The sequence below is a fragment of the Cetorhinus maximus genome, chromosome 10 (genome assembly GCF_964194155.1).
Source record: "Cetorhinus maximus chromosome 10, sCetMax3.hap1.1, whole genome shotgun sequence".
Classification (NCBI taxonomy): domain Eukaryota; kingdom Metazoa; phylum Chordata; class Chondrichthyes; order Lamniformes; family Cetorhinidae; genus Cetorhinus; species Cetorhinus maximus.
Window position 1 is genome coordinate 62,571,534 of NC_135888.1, and position 13,153 is coordinate 62,584,686.

Sequence of the window (13,153 nt, forward strand, 5' to 3'; positions counted from 1 at the left end):
CAGGCACACCAAACATGCCGAAAATCACGGTGAGCGTGTCAACAACCGTAAAGCTGATCGCGTCCTTAATCTGGCAAAAAAAAAGGAATTCGGTAAAATAGCCTGTTACCAAGATGGAATCTTCACTGTGTTAGGAAATAGAGATAATTTAAGTAAGTTATATTTGTATTTGAGGGTGTTAGAAATGAGTTTTAGCTTTAATGTTTAATTTTGATTTGTATTTCTGTATCTGTGCGTTAAGGAAAGGTCAAGTTGAGTTTTAGTTTCACTTTAAAAGGTGCCTGCATTTCCAATGAGAGTTTATGACTGTAAGAGAAGTTAAGCAAACACAAAAGTAAAAAAAGACTAGGCACAGGGGTCCAGAGAGGCAGGTCGCTCCCACAGACACAGAAACAAGAAACTAGAAATAGCACTTTTTGAGTTCAGTTTTGAAGGGGCAGATAGCCAGTCCCAATCTAAAGTTGGTTGAAAGTAGCTACCGGTGAGAAACTAGAGCAAAGGGGACAAATAGCTAGTCCCAAGCTAAAGAAGAAAGTCCCCAAATCTAGGGGAATGGAACAGGAGAAAGTCCCAAACAAACTTTCTAGTCAAAGGAAGGACAGGAACCTGGAAAAGGTTCTGTTAAGTGAAGTTAAGAGTGAGGGGCAGAGAATGGCTCCAAGCGTCAAGGTTAAAGCTCCAAGCTACAGGTAGCAAAGTCAAAAAAATAAAGGCTTATGAGAAGCCAGAAGGTCCAAAGAGGCAACTGAAGGTCTGTAACTCTTTGCTACGGGCATGTGAAGCAGTGGTGTACTGTTGACGGCTGAGTCAATGAGAGACAGTGCATGGAAGACAGCTTGAATGCATGTGATGACCGAGGGGAAAGGAACATCAGAAAGAGAGTTCAAAACTCTGGAGGTGGACCGTTGCAGAAGGTGTCTGAGAGCAAGTGTCAGACCCATTGGAGGCAGTAAGCCTGTCAGATGTTGACTGGACTATGCTGTGCCATGCCCTGTGTATGTGGTGTTGAGAATGTGCAATGGTAAGGTGTTGGCTTTTGCGCCAGTATCAATTTCCAATATATGGTATACTCTCTAAAGTGTACTTAGCATTTGCAGTGGCAAATGCTTCAGCTTGTCTGACTCTGTCCACATGGTAAATGAAGTTGACAATATATACAGTTTGGCCTGGATCTGTACACTGTGGTGTATGGAGGAGGTGTATTTCACTTCATTGACATGTTTACATTTTGGGGACCAGCCCTGGAACTGTCATTGCTGTTGGATTGTTGTGGAATTCTTCTTGTGATTTTTCACTTTGGGCACATCTAGTGTGTTGCATTTGCGACACATTTTTGCCCAGTGCCCTTTGGTGAAGCAAATTTTTCACATGTTGAAAAATGATGGGCATTGCCTAGGTAAGTGCATAAGACTACACCACATGCAGGTTTTGGGTGTCTTTGATGTTCTAGTTACCACGGCAATGATAGATTTGTGATTGAGGGCTTGAAGGTGCTGTTCACCAGCCACTAATGCCTCAAATTTTCTACCTTCATACAGTAGTGCATCTATTGAGGAACCTTTGGCTTTGTCTAGTAGCGCTTTCCTGAAAGGTTTGATGGGCATTGAAGCGATGATAAGCTCCATCTATCTCTCCACAAGGTCATCGGCATTGAAGTCATATTTGGCTCCTTTGTGCCGGCACCTGTTTATAAATTAATTGAAGCTTTCACTTGGCTGTTGTTGGTACGACATGAACTCTAGCCTGTGAATTCTAAAATTAACTCGGACCTTTAGTGGATTTTCGGTGAGTTTGAAGATTTTATCAGGGTCTCTTTGGTCTTCATCAGATAGACCTGATGAGTTTACATGCATTGCCAAGAACAATTTGTCATTTGGCGGCCTTTTTCTCTTGTTCCTGTACCTACTGGTCCACAAAGTGTAAGTGCATCTTCTGTCGAAAGAGTTGAAATTCTACAGGAAGATTTCCTGCGCGCCAGTTCATAGTCAAAATCTCTATTTGCCACTGTGATGGTTCTTGGTTATATGCTGCACTGGGTGCCACACAAATGTAGTTGCTGAGTGCTGTGTCTCTGGATGAGAATTTGCACTTGCTCTCTGTCTGTGATCCCTGTGCTGTTAGACAACAAATGCTACAACAATGTATCACTGTGGGCTCATAACATTGTGCTGAAAAGGGGAAAAGCTTGCCTCTCCTTTTGCTGTATGTTTTAAAAGTATCACTTTAGATGCTTGGCTTCTTCTAGCCTGGTTTCAAATAAGGAGAAAGAATTTAAATTGCAGGTCTTTAGATTGTGCCTTGCTCGTTGTTTCTGTTGCAGTATTGAAACTGTGCCGTTTTAGTCTGCTGGGTTGCTACCACACCTTTATTGTTGGGGCGGAAAAGCTGGTTTTGGCACTGAAATTGAAAAAACAAAATGACGGAACCAATCGACAGCCGTGCTGAGCTCTGCCAGGAGCCATTGGAGCTTGCCTTTCCCGGCCCTCTCAGCCTGGGGCATGTTTGTTTCTTTTTTGAACAAACTTACTGCTCTAGCTTTCATTGTTAGGGTGAGTGACTTAAAATAGCTGATCCCAGCGTTCAGATATGACGAAGCCTGCTGCCCAAATCACTGAGCTTGCAGTGAGGCCTTCACTTTCTTCTGAACTCGGATGTCTGTGGGAACTAGTCTCTGTGCCTAATGTCGGATGCTAAATTCTTGAGGTTGAAAAACTGGACTGTTTCTGTTTTTAAACCGAAGCACCCAGACAGAGGTTCCCTGTGAGTGACTTCCCTTAAAGTGTTGTACTCATAGACTGTCCTTCCCTCGAGGAGCCTGGATTGGAGCTGGGTAAGTGGAATCACTACCGTTGGTGTTGCTGCTGAAGTGGTCTCCTGCCTTGTGTTCTGGTATCTTCAGAAATTATCTTCCCTGCGGTGACATCTTTAGAAGTGACCACCTGCCAGCCATGTTGTGGTCTCTTGCAGTCTGCTGCCACCATATATGTTGAGGGTCTTGATGTGGACCTCAAGGAATCTGTCTCTGTGCTATCTATGCTAAGCAAGATATTGAGACTGACAATGGCTCTGGTCAAACACAATTACATGAAGTTTATCACTAGCAACAACTATATACAGCTGTACACAGGCCTTGATCTAGCCTGGGTCCTAACAGTTACATTGACTGATTACTAGGCTATATGCCTGACTCATAAGGTATATATAAAGTCTTACTGATACAGAATCACAGACAGTAGTAAATATCTGCAGTAGAGATCACAGCCAATAGTGAACAACTAACATGGAGGCTGTACTTTTATCCTCCAGCCTTAAATATGGTGATGTCATAGTGATGTCACTATGCAACTTCTTAAAGGTACATGTTATTGTCTGCATTGGCATGCGTACAATGTCACAACACAGGTGGTGGTGTTCTTATGCATCTGCTGCCCTCGTCCTTTTAGGTGGTAGAGGTTGTGGGTTTGGAAGGTGCTGTTGAAGGAGCCTTGATGAGTTGCTGCACTGCATCTTGTAGATGGTATACACTGTCACTGTGCATTGCTGGTAGAGGGAGTAAATGGTTAAACACAATTTTATTTGGAGCTTTGCAACAGGATAAACATTTTTATCATGGGATTTACAATGTTAAATGATACGGATGGTTAGTCTTGTCCTAATGTCTTCAGAGTTTTTACACAATTTAAATGAATCACCACACACACGCACAGTGTTACAATCACAGCTTATGTTATTACTGAGCAAGCCAGACCGCAGAGTAAAGTCTTTCTCACTGATCATAAACCTTTTTTAAAAATTTTAAAAACACGCAGAAGAGCTTGACCTCCAAAGCACAGAACTCCAGTAACACTTTTAGGATTTTAAAAATTAAATCATTTATTCAAAAAAATTAAACACACAAGATTAAAGTTACACAGTTAAAACAGTCTTACAGAATAACCCACAAAAAACCTGCTTAGTCAAAAGTACACAATTAATATACCCTCTTGGTAACCATTTTTAACCATAAAAATCCAGTAATATTACCCAAATCAAGGAATTGTTGTCACTTTAATAAAGGTACACCTCATGACTTCTCAAACACTTCCATTCTGATGTGGAATTCCAAAAGAGCTTCAGGAACAAATGGTTTCCCAAAACACAGACTTTCCTGGCTTGACACTGGGTGGCTGCCTCCAATTCAAAACTTTCATAGCTATTCAATGGATCACACACTTAACAAACTGGTCTTTGGGGCTTTTTCCCTACAGCTACCAAACTCAGTTAAACATCCTTCCTTAAATATCATTTTTCCTCTTTCACCTCAGATTCCAATGTCCTCAAACCTCCTTGAAATCCCAATTCTCCAAATATAAAAATCTTTCATGTTTTCTATTTTGTCTCCACTTTCGGGTCAATAAAATTTAATAAACCTTCCCCTGTTTACTCATGAAGCCTTTATAAGATGCAAATGTTCCTTGCTACCTCTGAAATCCCTTTTGAAATTCAACAGCTGGAAAGCCAAGTTCCCACTTATCTCACAATGCAACTTTTAGATCCACCCTATTTACTTTTAACTCAACCCCACCATAACCTCTCAAAACAAATGCACCAACCTAACATCTTTAACCTTTCATCTCTTAGCCCTCACAGATATCTGTCTCTTGTAACATTTCCCCTGTTTAATTAACCCTGGACACACACACACAGAGCTTTCTTTACCCACAGAATACTGACATAACCCCAAAAAATATTCTAAAAATATCCCTTTCATCACAACACATACAAACACACACACAAGAGTTTTGACTGGCTTAACTAATTTGATTTCAATGCTCTATTGTAAATCATACACATGTAACTTCATTTTCCCACCTCCAACTATCCACTGATTTAATCGTCATACTTAATGTTTAGATAGAGCAGTGGACAGAATTTAACGCTGACTGAGCAAGAAAGAAAAGAGGCGGGGGGGGCATAATTCTGCAGGAGCAGCTGCATCAGTTCTTTGATGTAAGCCAATGCATCATTTAAATTGTATTGTATTAATCACTTTTAATCATGTAACCATGCTTTTATTTATTTCATGTTAATGAATGTAAGCTGGTTGTGGAGCCCTGTGGGCAGAGTTTGTCTCATGGTGGTATGAAGATGGAGCTACGGAGAAGAGCTTTGACCAAAAACATCGCTGAGGATCATATTGAACTTTGTAAAAATAAAGATAGTTGAAACTAAACAGACACACACACACACACAGACACATCAGGGCAGGTCCCTGAGGTGGTGGTTTACCACAGACACTTTGTCTACAGAAACTGGACTAGACAATGACCACTCAGGAATGTGTGAATGACCTTTTTCCTGCCCCAAGATACAGGAATCGCACCCATTGTTGGTGTGCACCTGGAGACACCCCTACTGCTGAGGGCAGGATATGACCACTAATTGGTGGTCCTGGATGGCCAGGGTGGGATTAATAAGCCAATTGGACGATCCGATTCAAGGTATTACCTTATATGCCAAAAGCCAGGGTCAGGAAGGTGTATAAAGACACAGCCCTCAAGGAAATTGTCACTGCAGTCAGTAGAATAGCCTGGTCAGCCATTCCGAAGTTATGATGGGAGCCCGAAACTTGTTGGTCTTCCAGCACAAAGAGTTGTCCCCGACCGATTGTTGCGGACTGGCACAATCCAAAGTCCAGGACTACGTGCTGAGGGACGCACTAAAGCTTGGGGCAGCTGCCGCAAAGGCGCAATGGGGAAGGGTCGCTGTCTAAGACCTTTCTACCACAGCGCACCGAGAGACTGGGAACTGTTTAGAGCCCCTCGGGCTGTACAGATCAAAATGAAAGGCTGTAAATGATTGTAATATTGTTTGTACTGATGCACCTGGTGATACATTTTGTAAAAGTTTAACCCTGGATTGTACCCTTGTAATGTTGTTTTTGAAATGGTTTGGAATGTGATTGAAGATATTTTATGAATAAAGTATATTTTTACAAAAAAAAAAAAAAAAAATGCTGGGAGATCTGGAGAGCACATCCACCATGTAGGTGTGCGATATTCTGTCAAAGGCCTTCTCCTGATCCAAGCTGATGAGGCAGGTATCCACACCCCTGTCCTGTACATAGGCAATCGTATCCCTGAGCAGCGCGAGGCTGTCAGAGATCTTCCTGCCCGGCACAGTGCAGGTCTGGTCAGGGTGAATCACCAATTCCAGGGTGGATTTGACCCGATTGGCGATGGGAGGGAATTCGAAATTGGATCCAACTGCTCTACACTAACATCGCAGTCTCAATCAATGGGTGGGAAACAGATAGCTTTCCGATTAAATCTGGAGTCAGGCAGGGCTGTCCTCTCTCGCCTGTTCTTTTCGTGTGTTGCATAGAACCCTTTGCCGAGTCCATCAGGAAGGATCCGGGCATAAGAGGAGTGACGATCCCAGGCAGTGGAGGCACTCAGGTAAAAGCCTCCCTGTACATGGACGACGTCGCCGTCTTCTGCTCGGATCCGCTGTCGGTGCGCAGACTGATCCACATCTGCGACCAGTTCGAACTGGCCTCGGGAGCCAAGGTAAATCGTGGGAAGAGCGAGGCCATGTTCTTTGGGAACTGGGCTGACCGATCCTTTGTCCCCTTCACTGTCAGGGCTGACGGCCTGAAGGTGCTGGGGATATGGTTCGGAGGGACCAGGGCATGCGTTAGAAACTGGAAGGAGCGAGTGTCTATGGTGAAAAGGAAACTGGGCATGTGGGAGCGACGCTCCCTCTCCATTGCGGGTAAGAACCTGGTCATCAGGTGTGAGGCACTCTCGCTGTTGCTGTACGTGGCGCAGGTCTGGCCCATTCCAGACTCCTGCGCGATGGCGATCACTCGAGCCATCTTCCGCTTTATCTGGAGGTCGAAAATGGATCGTGTCCGCAGGGACGCGATGTACAAGCCTTTAGATAAAGGGGGAAAAAACGTGCCCAACATCGCCCTCATACTGATGGCCACCTTTGTGTGTGGCTGCATCAAGCGGTGCGTAGACCCTCAGTACGCAAACACCAAGTGTCACTACGTGCTGAGGTTCTACCTGTCCCCGGTGTTGCGAAGGATGGGTCTGGCCACGCTGCCGCGGAACGCTCCAAGTAGTTGGACCGTGCCGTACCACCTGTCCCTCGTGGAAAAATTTATGCAGAAAAACACCTTTGACCACAAGTCCATCAGGCAGTGGTCAGCACATAACGTCCTAGAGGCCCTGAGGGAAAAGGAGTGCGTGGACCCTGTGGGATGGTTCCCCGAGCAGACTGTCAAAGTCATTTGGCAGAATGCCTCATCGCCAGAACTTTCCAACAAGCACCAAGACGTGGCTTGGCTGGTGGTGAGAAAGGCCCTCCCTGTCAGATCCTTCCTACACGCCAGGAGTCTCACCCCCTCTGCACGTTGCCCTCGAGGTGGCTGTGGTGGGGAAGAGACCGTTGTTCACCTCCTTGTGGATTGTGCCTTTGCAAAGAAGGTCTGGAGAGAGATGCAGTGGTTGCTGTCGAGGTTCATCCCGAGCAGTTCTGTGACATAGGACTCTGTGCTCTACGGGCTGTTCCCAGGGACACACACCGAGACAAACATCAACTGCAGCTGGAGGATCATCAACTCGTTGAAAGACGCGCTTTGGTCTGCCCGAAACTTGTTGGTCTTCCAGCACAAAGAGTTGTCCCCGACCGATTGTTGCGGACTGGCACAATCCAAAGTCCAGGACTACGTGCTGAGGGACGCACTAAAGCTTGGGGCAGCTGCCGCAAAGGCGCAATGGGGAAGGGTCTCTGTCTAAGACCTTTCTGCCACAGTGCACCGAGGGACTGGGAACTGTTTAGAGCCCCTCGGGCTGTACAGCTCAAAATGAAAGGCTGTAAATGATTGTAATATTGTTTGTACTGATGCACCTGGTGATACATTTTGTAAAAGTTTAACTGGATTGTACCCTTGTAAAGGTGATTTTGAAATGGTTTGGAATGTGGTTGAAGATATTTTATGAATAAAGTATATTTTTGCAAAAAAAAAAAGTTATGCTGGGAGATCTGTTGAAGCACTGACCACCTGAGATGGACCCTAGGTCACGGCATTCCTAAGCAACCATTATCATTGTGTGTATGTACGCTTGCTTAGAGATTTAGAAAAAAAGGTGCTTCACATTTAGTGAAACAGCATCCCAATCTGTTGTATGCTATTGATATCAAGAGTAGAGACAAGAACCTTTAGACCAGAGAGTGGGGTCTTACACTAGTGTTGGGATAAAAGGCCCAAATTATCCCGGCAACTTAGAGGACACATAATAGCTTTGCATATCATTATTACTTATTAACATTGAACTTTTAACAATTCAATGTTACCTTTAGAATTAAGTGTGAGGTGCATGGGGATCATGGGACTTCAGTTTCTCCGCCATTTAAAGCTGGTGGTTGTAGTATAAGGATTTAATAGCCATTATGCTAATATACATCATCGGTGATGTCAGATAACTTGTCTCTAGAAGGTGCCTTATGCTTATCTGTTCCTGTACATTGTTGGAAATAGTTAATAAATGTTTGGAAGTTCCTGGATGTCTTGTTTCCAGTAGTCTCTGTTAAACATACACTGGGCCCATTTCTGATATTACTTCGGTGGTGAGCAGGTGAATCCATCTATGAGGGAAAGGTGAGCCACTTGGAGATGCTCGCCACAACTTGGAAATTTTCTTGGAAGATGGGAGAGGAGGCCAATAAGAGATAAAGTTTACCAGCAGCCTTGCCTCTGGCAGTCCCTATCGATCCCAACTAAGGGCAGCCTAAGCTAAGACCCACAACAATGATAACAGACCTTATAGTGAACTTCCATGTTTTGCTGGGACACAAAGACATAATTTTCTTTGTGTCACCGACATTCAGTCATTAGCCAATAACAGATGAGATTCTGCAAGTTTGGGCCTAATATCTGAGAGTGCATTTACATTACCAGTATAGAGCTGGTGTGAAGCGGTAACACTGAGTAGTTAGGACTCGATAGCATCCCAGTGTGACAAAATTAGATGTATTGGGTTTGAGTTTCCATGGTGGCTCTTCTGACTCTGCACTAGGGTAACTTCGCTGGAAAATTTTGAAACCTTGTAGCATTGTTTATGGTGTTATCAGTGTTTCTGCAGATCATATTCCACTTTGTCAAATTGGGGAGGACCAGGGGATGTATGTACATATGTTCATATTTAAACTGCAAACAAGTAGGAATAACCTAGACATTAAGCGATTCTTCTTTCTCCAGAGAATAGTGAGCCCCTGAAAGGTGTTGCTGGCTGATATTCTATGCATTGATTCTCTCCAGGACTTCAAGAGGGACCCGGACTGCATCAGAGTTGGAGCAGAGTTCGCATCATATAGAAGGTATGTGGATTAAACGGTTAATGTGCACATATCTATATGATCCTGAGGATTGCTTTTGATTGTCTGAGATAATCGGAGAGGACTTTTCCAGAGCATTTTTGCTTATTATAGGCTTTATTATTTAACAAATAATCCTGCCTCCCCCAGGAGATTACATGCCATTAGGAGTTAGGAAATGTAGAGCAGGTTTGAGGGATCTGCTTGTCTTTTCCTGTCTGTTAATTTTGTGTATTTGTATGTAGCTGTCACCAATGAACAATCAGCAGGACTTCCATATAAATTCAACCACATTGTCTTTGGTCCATTGTACTATTGACTTATTCTTTCTTTTTGTTCTGTTATCTCCAGGGTTAAAACCACATTCAATTGGAGAAATAATCCGTGACAATATGGCTGATACACATCAGTACAGAATCAAATGCCTCTGTGGGTTTCTGAAATAAAATGAATGGTTATTTTTAATATCCTAAGGCTTGTTAAGCACAAAGCCAATAGTGTGGTTCTGTCTGATGCTTCCATGATACCTATCTTCTAGGTTCTGATGTCCAGCATTGCAGATCTGATCTTCAAAGAGTGTATGAGATGACCCTGCTCAGCAAATATCCTTTGCATTTGGCATCCTGTGGATGTCTGACAGCCTGATGTAATTATTTGATTTCCTGTGTCTCTGGATGAACTTCAAAGCAGTTATAAAGTATGTCCATGGCAGGACTCCCTAATTCATGAGTCCTCCTCATGAGGAAGGAGACCCTGTGAGGGGGAGCAGGGTGGGGGGTGCAGTTATGCAGTAGCCTCCACAACTGAAAAGGGACAGAACCAGGTTGAGTTTGACCATGGCTGTTATTTTCTATATTCAAGAGTGTTGCATCTAAGTTTGGTACAGTGATGTGAATCTGATGTTTGTCTTAGCTCCTGTGTTCTGACCTATTTATTATCATTGATAAACTTCTTCTGTAGTTCTTAACCTGACCCACTATCTGATAGAATAGTTAATCAAACTTTTTCTGAAGGCAAGGAGATTGCGTCAGTGCAGATGATGAATCACTATGGTGACAGAGGCTTTTGCTTGTCTGATAAACTTGCAATAATGGGGAAGGGAAAGGCACGTTCCGGATTCTAGACACAAGCGGCTCATTAACAAAAATGGCACTGGGCGGAAACAATTGGAGGTAAATGTTGAAAAATGTAACGGGTCAGAAGTGCCTTGCATGACCATGGAGAAAAGCAGATTCCTTCCATCTGACGAGTCCCACTCCACCTCATATTGAAGCAAAGGTTGTAGTGTTGGTAACTCACAGTGCTACTTTCATAAAGTGAAGAACCATCAATCCTGAGCACCACAGTGAGTTCCAATTGTATTTTTTGCACAGATATAAATCAGAAAATCACTACCACTAATAAATTAACCTTCAAAACCCACCTCCCACATCTAACAGCTCATCTGATGCACTGGGAGTTAAACAAGTTGGGGCTAATTTTAACTGCTTGCTGTCTGCATTAACAGGGTAATAGCGGACTGAAAAATGCATTGAATCACTTGTCACCACATTTTCACTGGTGCTCTGGCTGTCTGTTTCAGGCAGGAGACCACTTTTTATATATGTGTGAGGTTCTTTGCCTTTAAACATTTTTTTTTTCTTTATTCTTTTATGGGATGTGGGCGTTGCTGGCTAGGCCAACATTTATTGTCCACCCCTAATTGCCGTTGAGGTGGTGGTGGTGGTAAGCTATCTTCTTGAACCAGTGCAGTCCCTGTGGTGTAGGTATACCCACAGTTCTGTCATGGAGGGAGTTCCAGGATTTTGACCAAGGAACAGTGATATATTCCCAAGTCAGGATGGTGAGTGACTTGGAGGAGAACTTCCAGTTGGTGGTGTTCCCATGTGTTTGCTGCCCTTGTCCTTCTAGATGGTAGCAATAATGGGTTTGGAAGGTGATGTCTAAGGAAGCTTGGTGAGTTGCTGCAGTGCATCTTGCAGATGGTACATGCTGCTGCCATTTTGCATCAGTAGTGGAAGGAGCGAATGTTTGTGGAAGGGGTGCCAATCAAGCAGGCTGCTTTGTCCTGGATGGTGTCAAACTTCTTGAATTATTGGAGCTGCACTCATCGAGGAAAGTGGAGAGTATTCCATCACACTCTTGACTTGTGCCTTGTAGATGGTTGACAGGCTTTGGGAAGTCAGGAGGTGAGTTACTCGCCACAGAATTCCGAGCCTCTGACCTGCTCTTCTGGCCACACTATTTATATGGGTAGTCAAATTCAGTTTCTGGTCAATGATAACCCTCAGGATGTTGCTAATGGGGGATTCAGCGATGGTAATGCCATTGAATGTCAAGGGGTAATGGTTAGATTCTCTCTTGTTGGAGGTGGTCATTGCCTGGTACTTGTGTAGCATGAATGTTACTTGCCACTTATCAGCCCAAGGCTGGATATTGTCCAGGTCTTGCTGCATTTAGACATGGACTGCTTCAGTATCTGAGGAGTCACGAACGGTGCTGAACATTGTGCAATCATCAGCAAACATCCCCAATTCTGACCTTACGATGAAGGAAGGCCATTGATGAAGCAGCTGAAGATGGTTGGGCCTAGGACACTACCCTGAGGAACTCCTGGGGTGATGTCCTGGTACTGAGATGATTTAGGTGAGGTTGAATGTGTGTGGTTCCTGTTCTATTCACTTGCACTGATGTTGAGCAATCTAAGCAGTGGTAAGGGACCACTGCTTAAAATCTAGCCCGGGACCTATTTCATCTTTTATTTTAATGGAGCTTGGAGGAGCAAGAATACTCCCTTCTCTCAAGAGGCTTTCAATTACCTCTAAATAGGAGGCCCCTCCATTCCTTCCCCAACTGATGAGCTGTATTGCATCAGCCCGTGCAGCTCGTTGGATTGATGTCAGTGAGGCCAAGACCCAGGCCTTAAAGCGGTTAAGGCCTCAAGGCAGCCACAACAGCTAGGTCGACCATCCATTCTGTGCCAAAAGTTAAAATCTCCCTCAGTGCGTCCCACATTATATTTGTCTTAATTGACATCAACTTATTCCACACGGAGGGCTCTGGCGAATCGGCATTCAAGGCATCCAAATTAGAGTTGCTGAGTTTCCTTGCAAATTCATCAATTGTCAAATCTACTTTACCTAGTCTTGTGGCTAAACATCCAAGCAATTTGACTCTATGGCTTAATTTGAACTGTAATTTGGGAGATGGGGAGGTGATCACTCCTTGCTAACATGTCAACAATCTTACATATTGATGCCACATTAAGATAATCCAAGTTTTGGCACACAGTCCAAACAAGGATCAAATATTCTTCTAAAAGAAGCCAAATATTATCTTCGATAAGACTGCGGATCTTACTTAAAACAATCACTGGCTTTCTGAAGTCACCCGTTCGAGAATTCATTCATCAGCCAAGATATTAGTTATGGAAGTCTGAGCAGACATACAGTCACTGGTAAGGAATTTTCTGTGGTTAGATGTACCATGTGCTCATATACAAAGAAGCAATCTAACCCAGCTACAGTGCAAGTATTCTGATTAACATGCTACAAGTATGGCAAAGTATTTTTACTTCGTGAAGGGTTATGACCGGTAGTGATATCAATTCATTTGAGTTACCAAACCAGCTTATAAATAAAAGGATGGTAGTTTCTTTAAGTCTCCGATAGCAAAGTTTCTCATTGTAACTAATTATTTCAAAATGTTTGGTTCCAGTTATAACATATACCCTTATAATACTCCTCATGCTAGGTTCCCTAATGCAGAGCAGCCTCATTTGCTAACTGGT

General features: G+C 43.6%; 1 long non-coding RNA gene across 2 annotated transcripts in view; it reads left to right on the top strand.

The window, feature by feature from the left end:
* The first annotated feature begins 1,789 nt into the window (after positions 1-1,789).
* Positions 1,790-13,153, top strand: part of LOC144685728 (uncharacterized) — a 47,877-nt gene continuing 36,513 nt past the window's right edge. Inside the window, exons 1-2 of one of the 2 annotated variants that reach the window (XR_013577767.1) lie at positions 1,790-1,919; positions 9,248-9,366. This is a non-coding gene — a long non-coding RNA (uncharacterized LOC144685728). The remainder of the gene's footprint in view (positions 1,920-9,247; positions 9,367-13,153) is intronic. The other variant, XR_013577768.1, reaches the window with a different exon arrangement.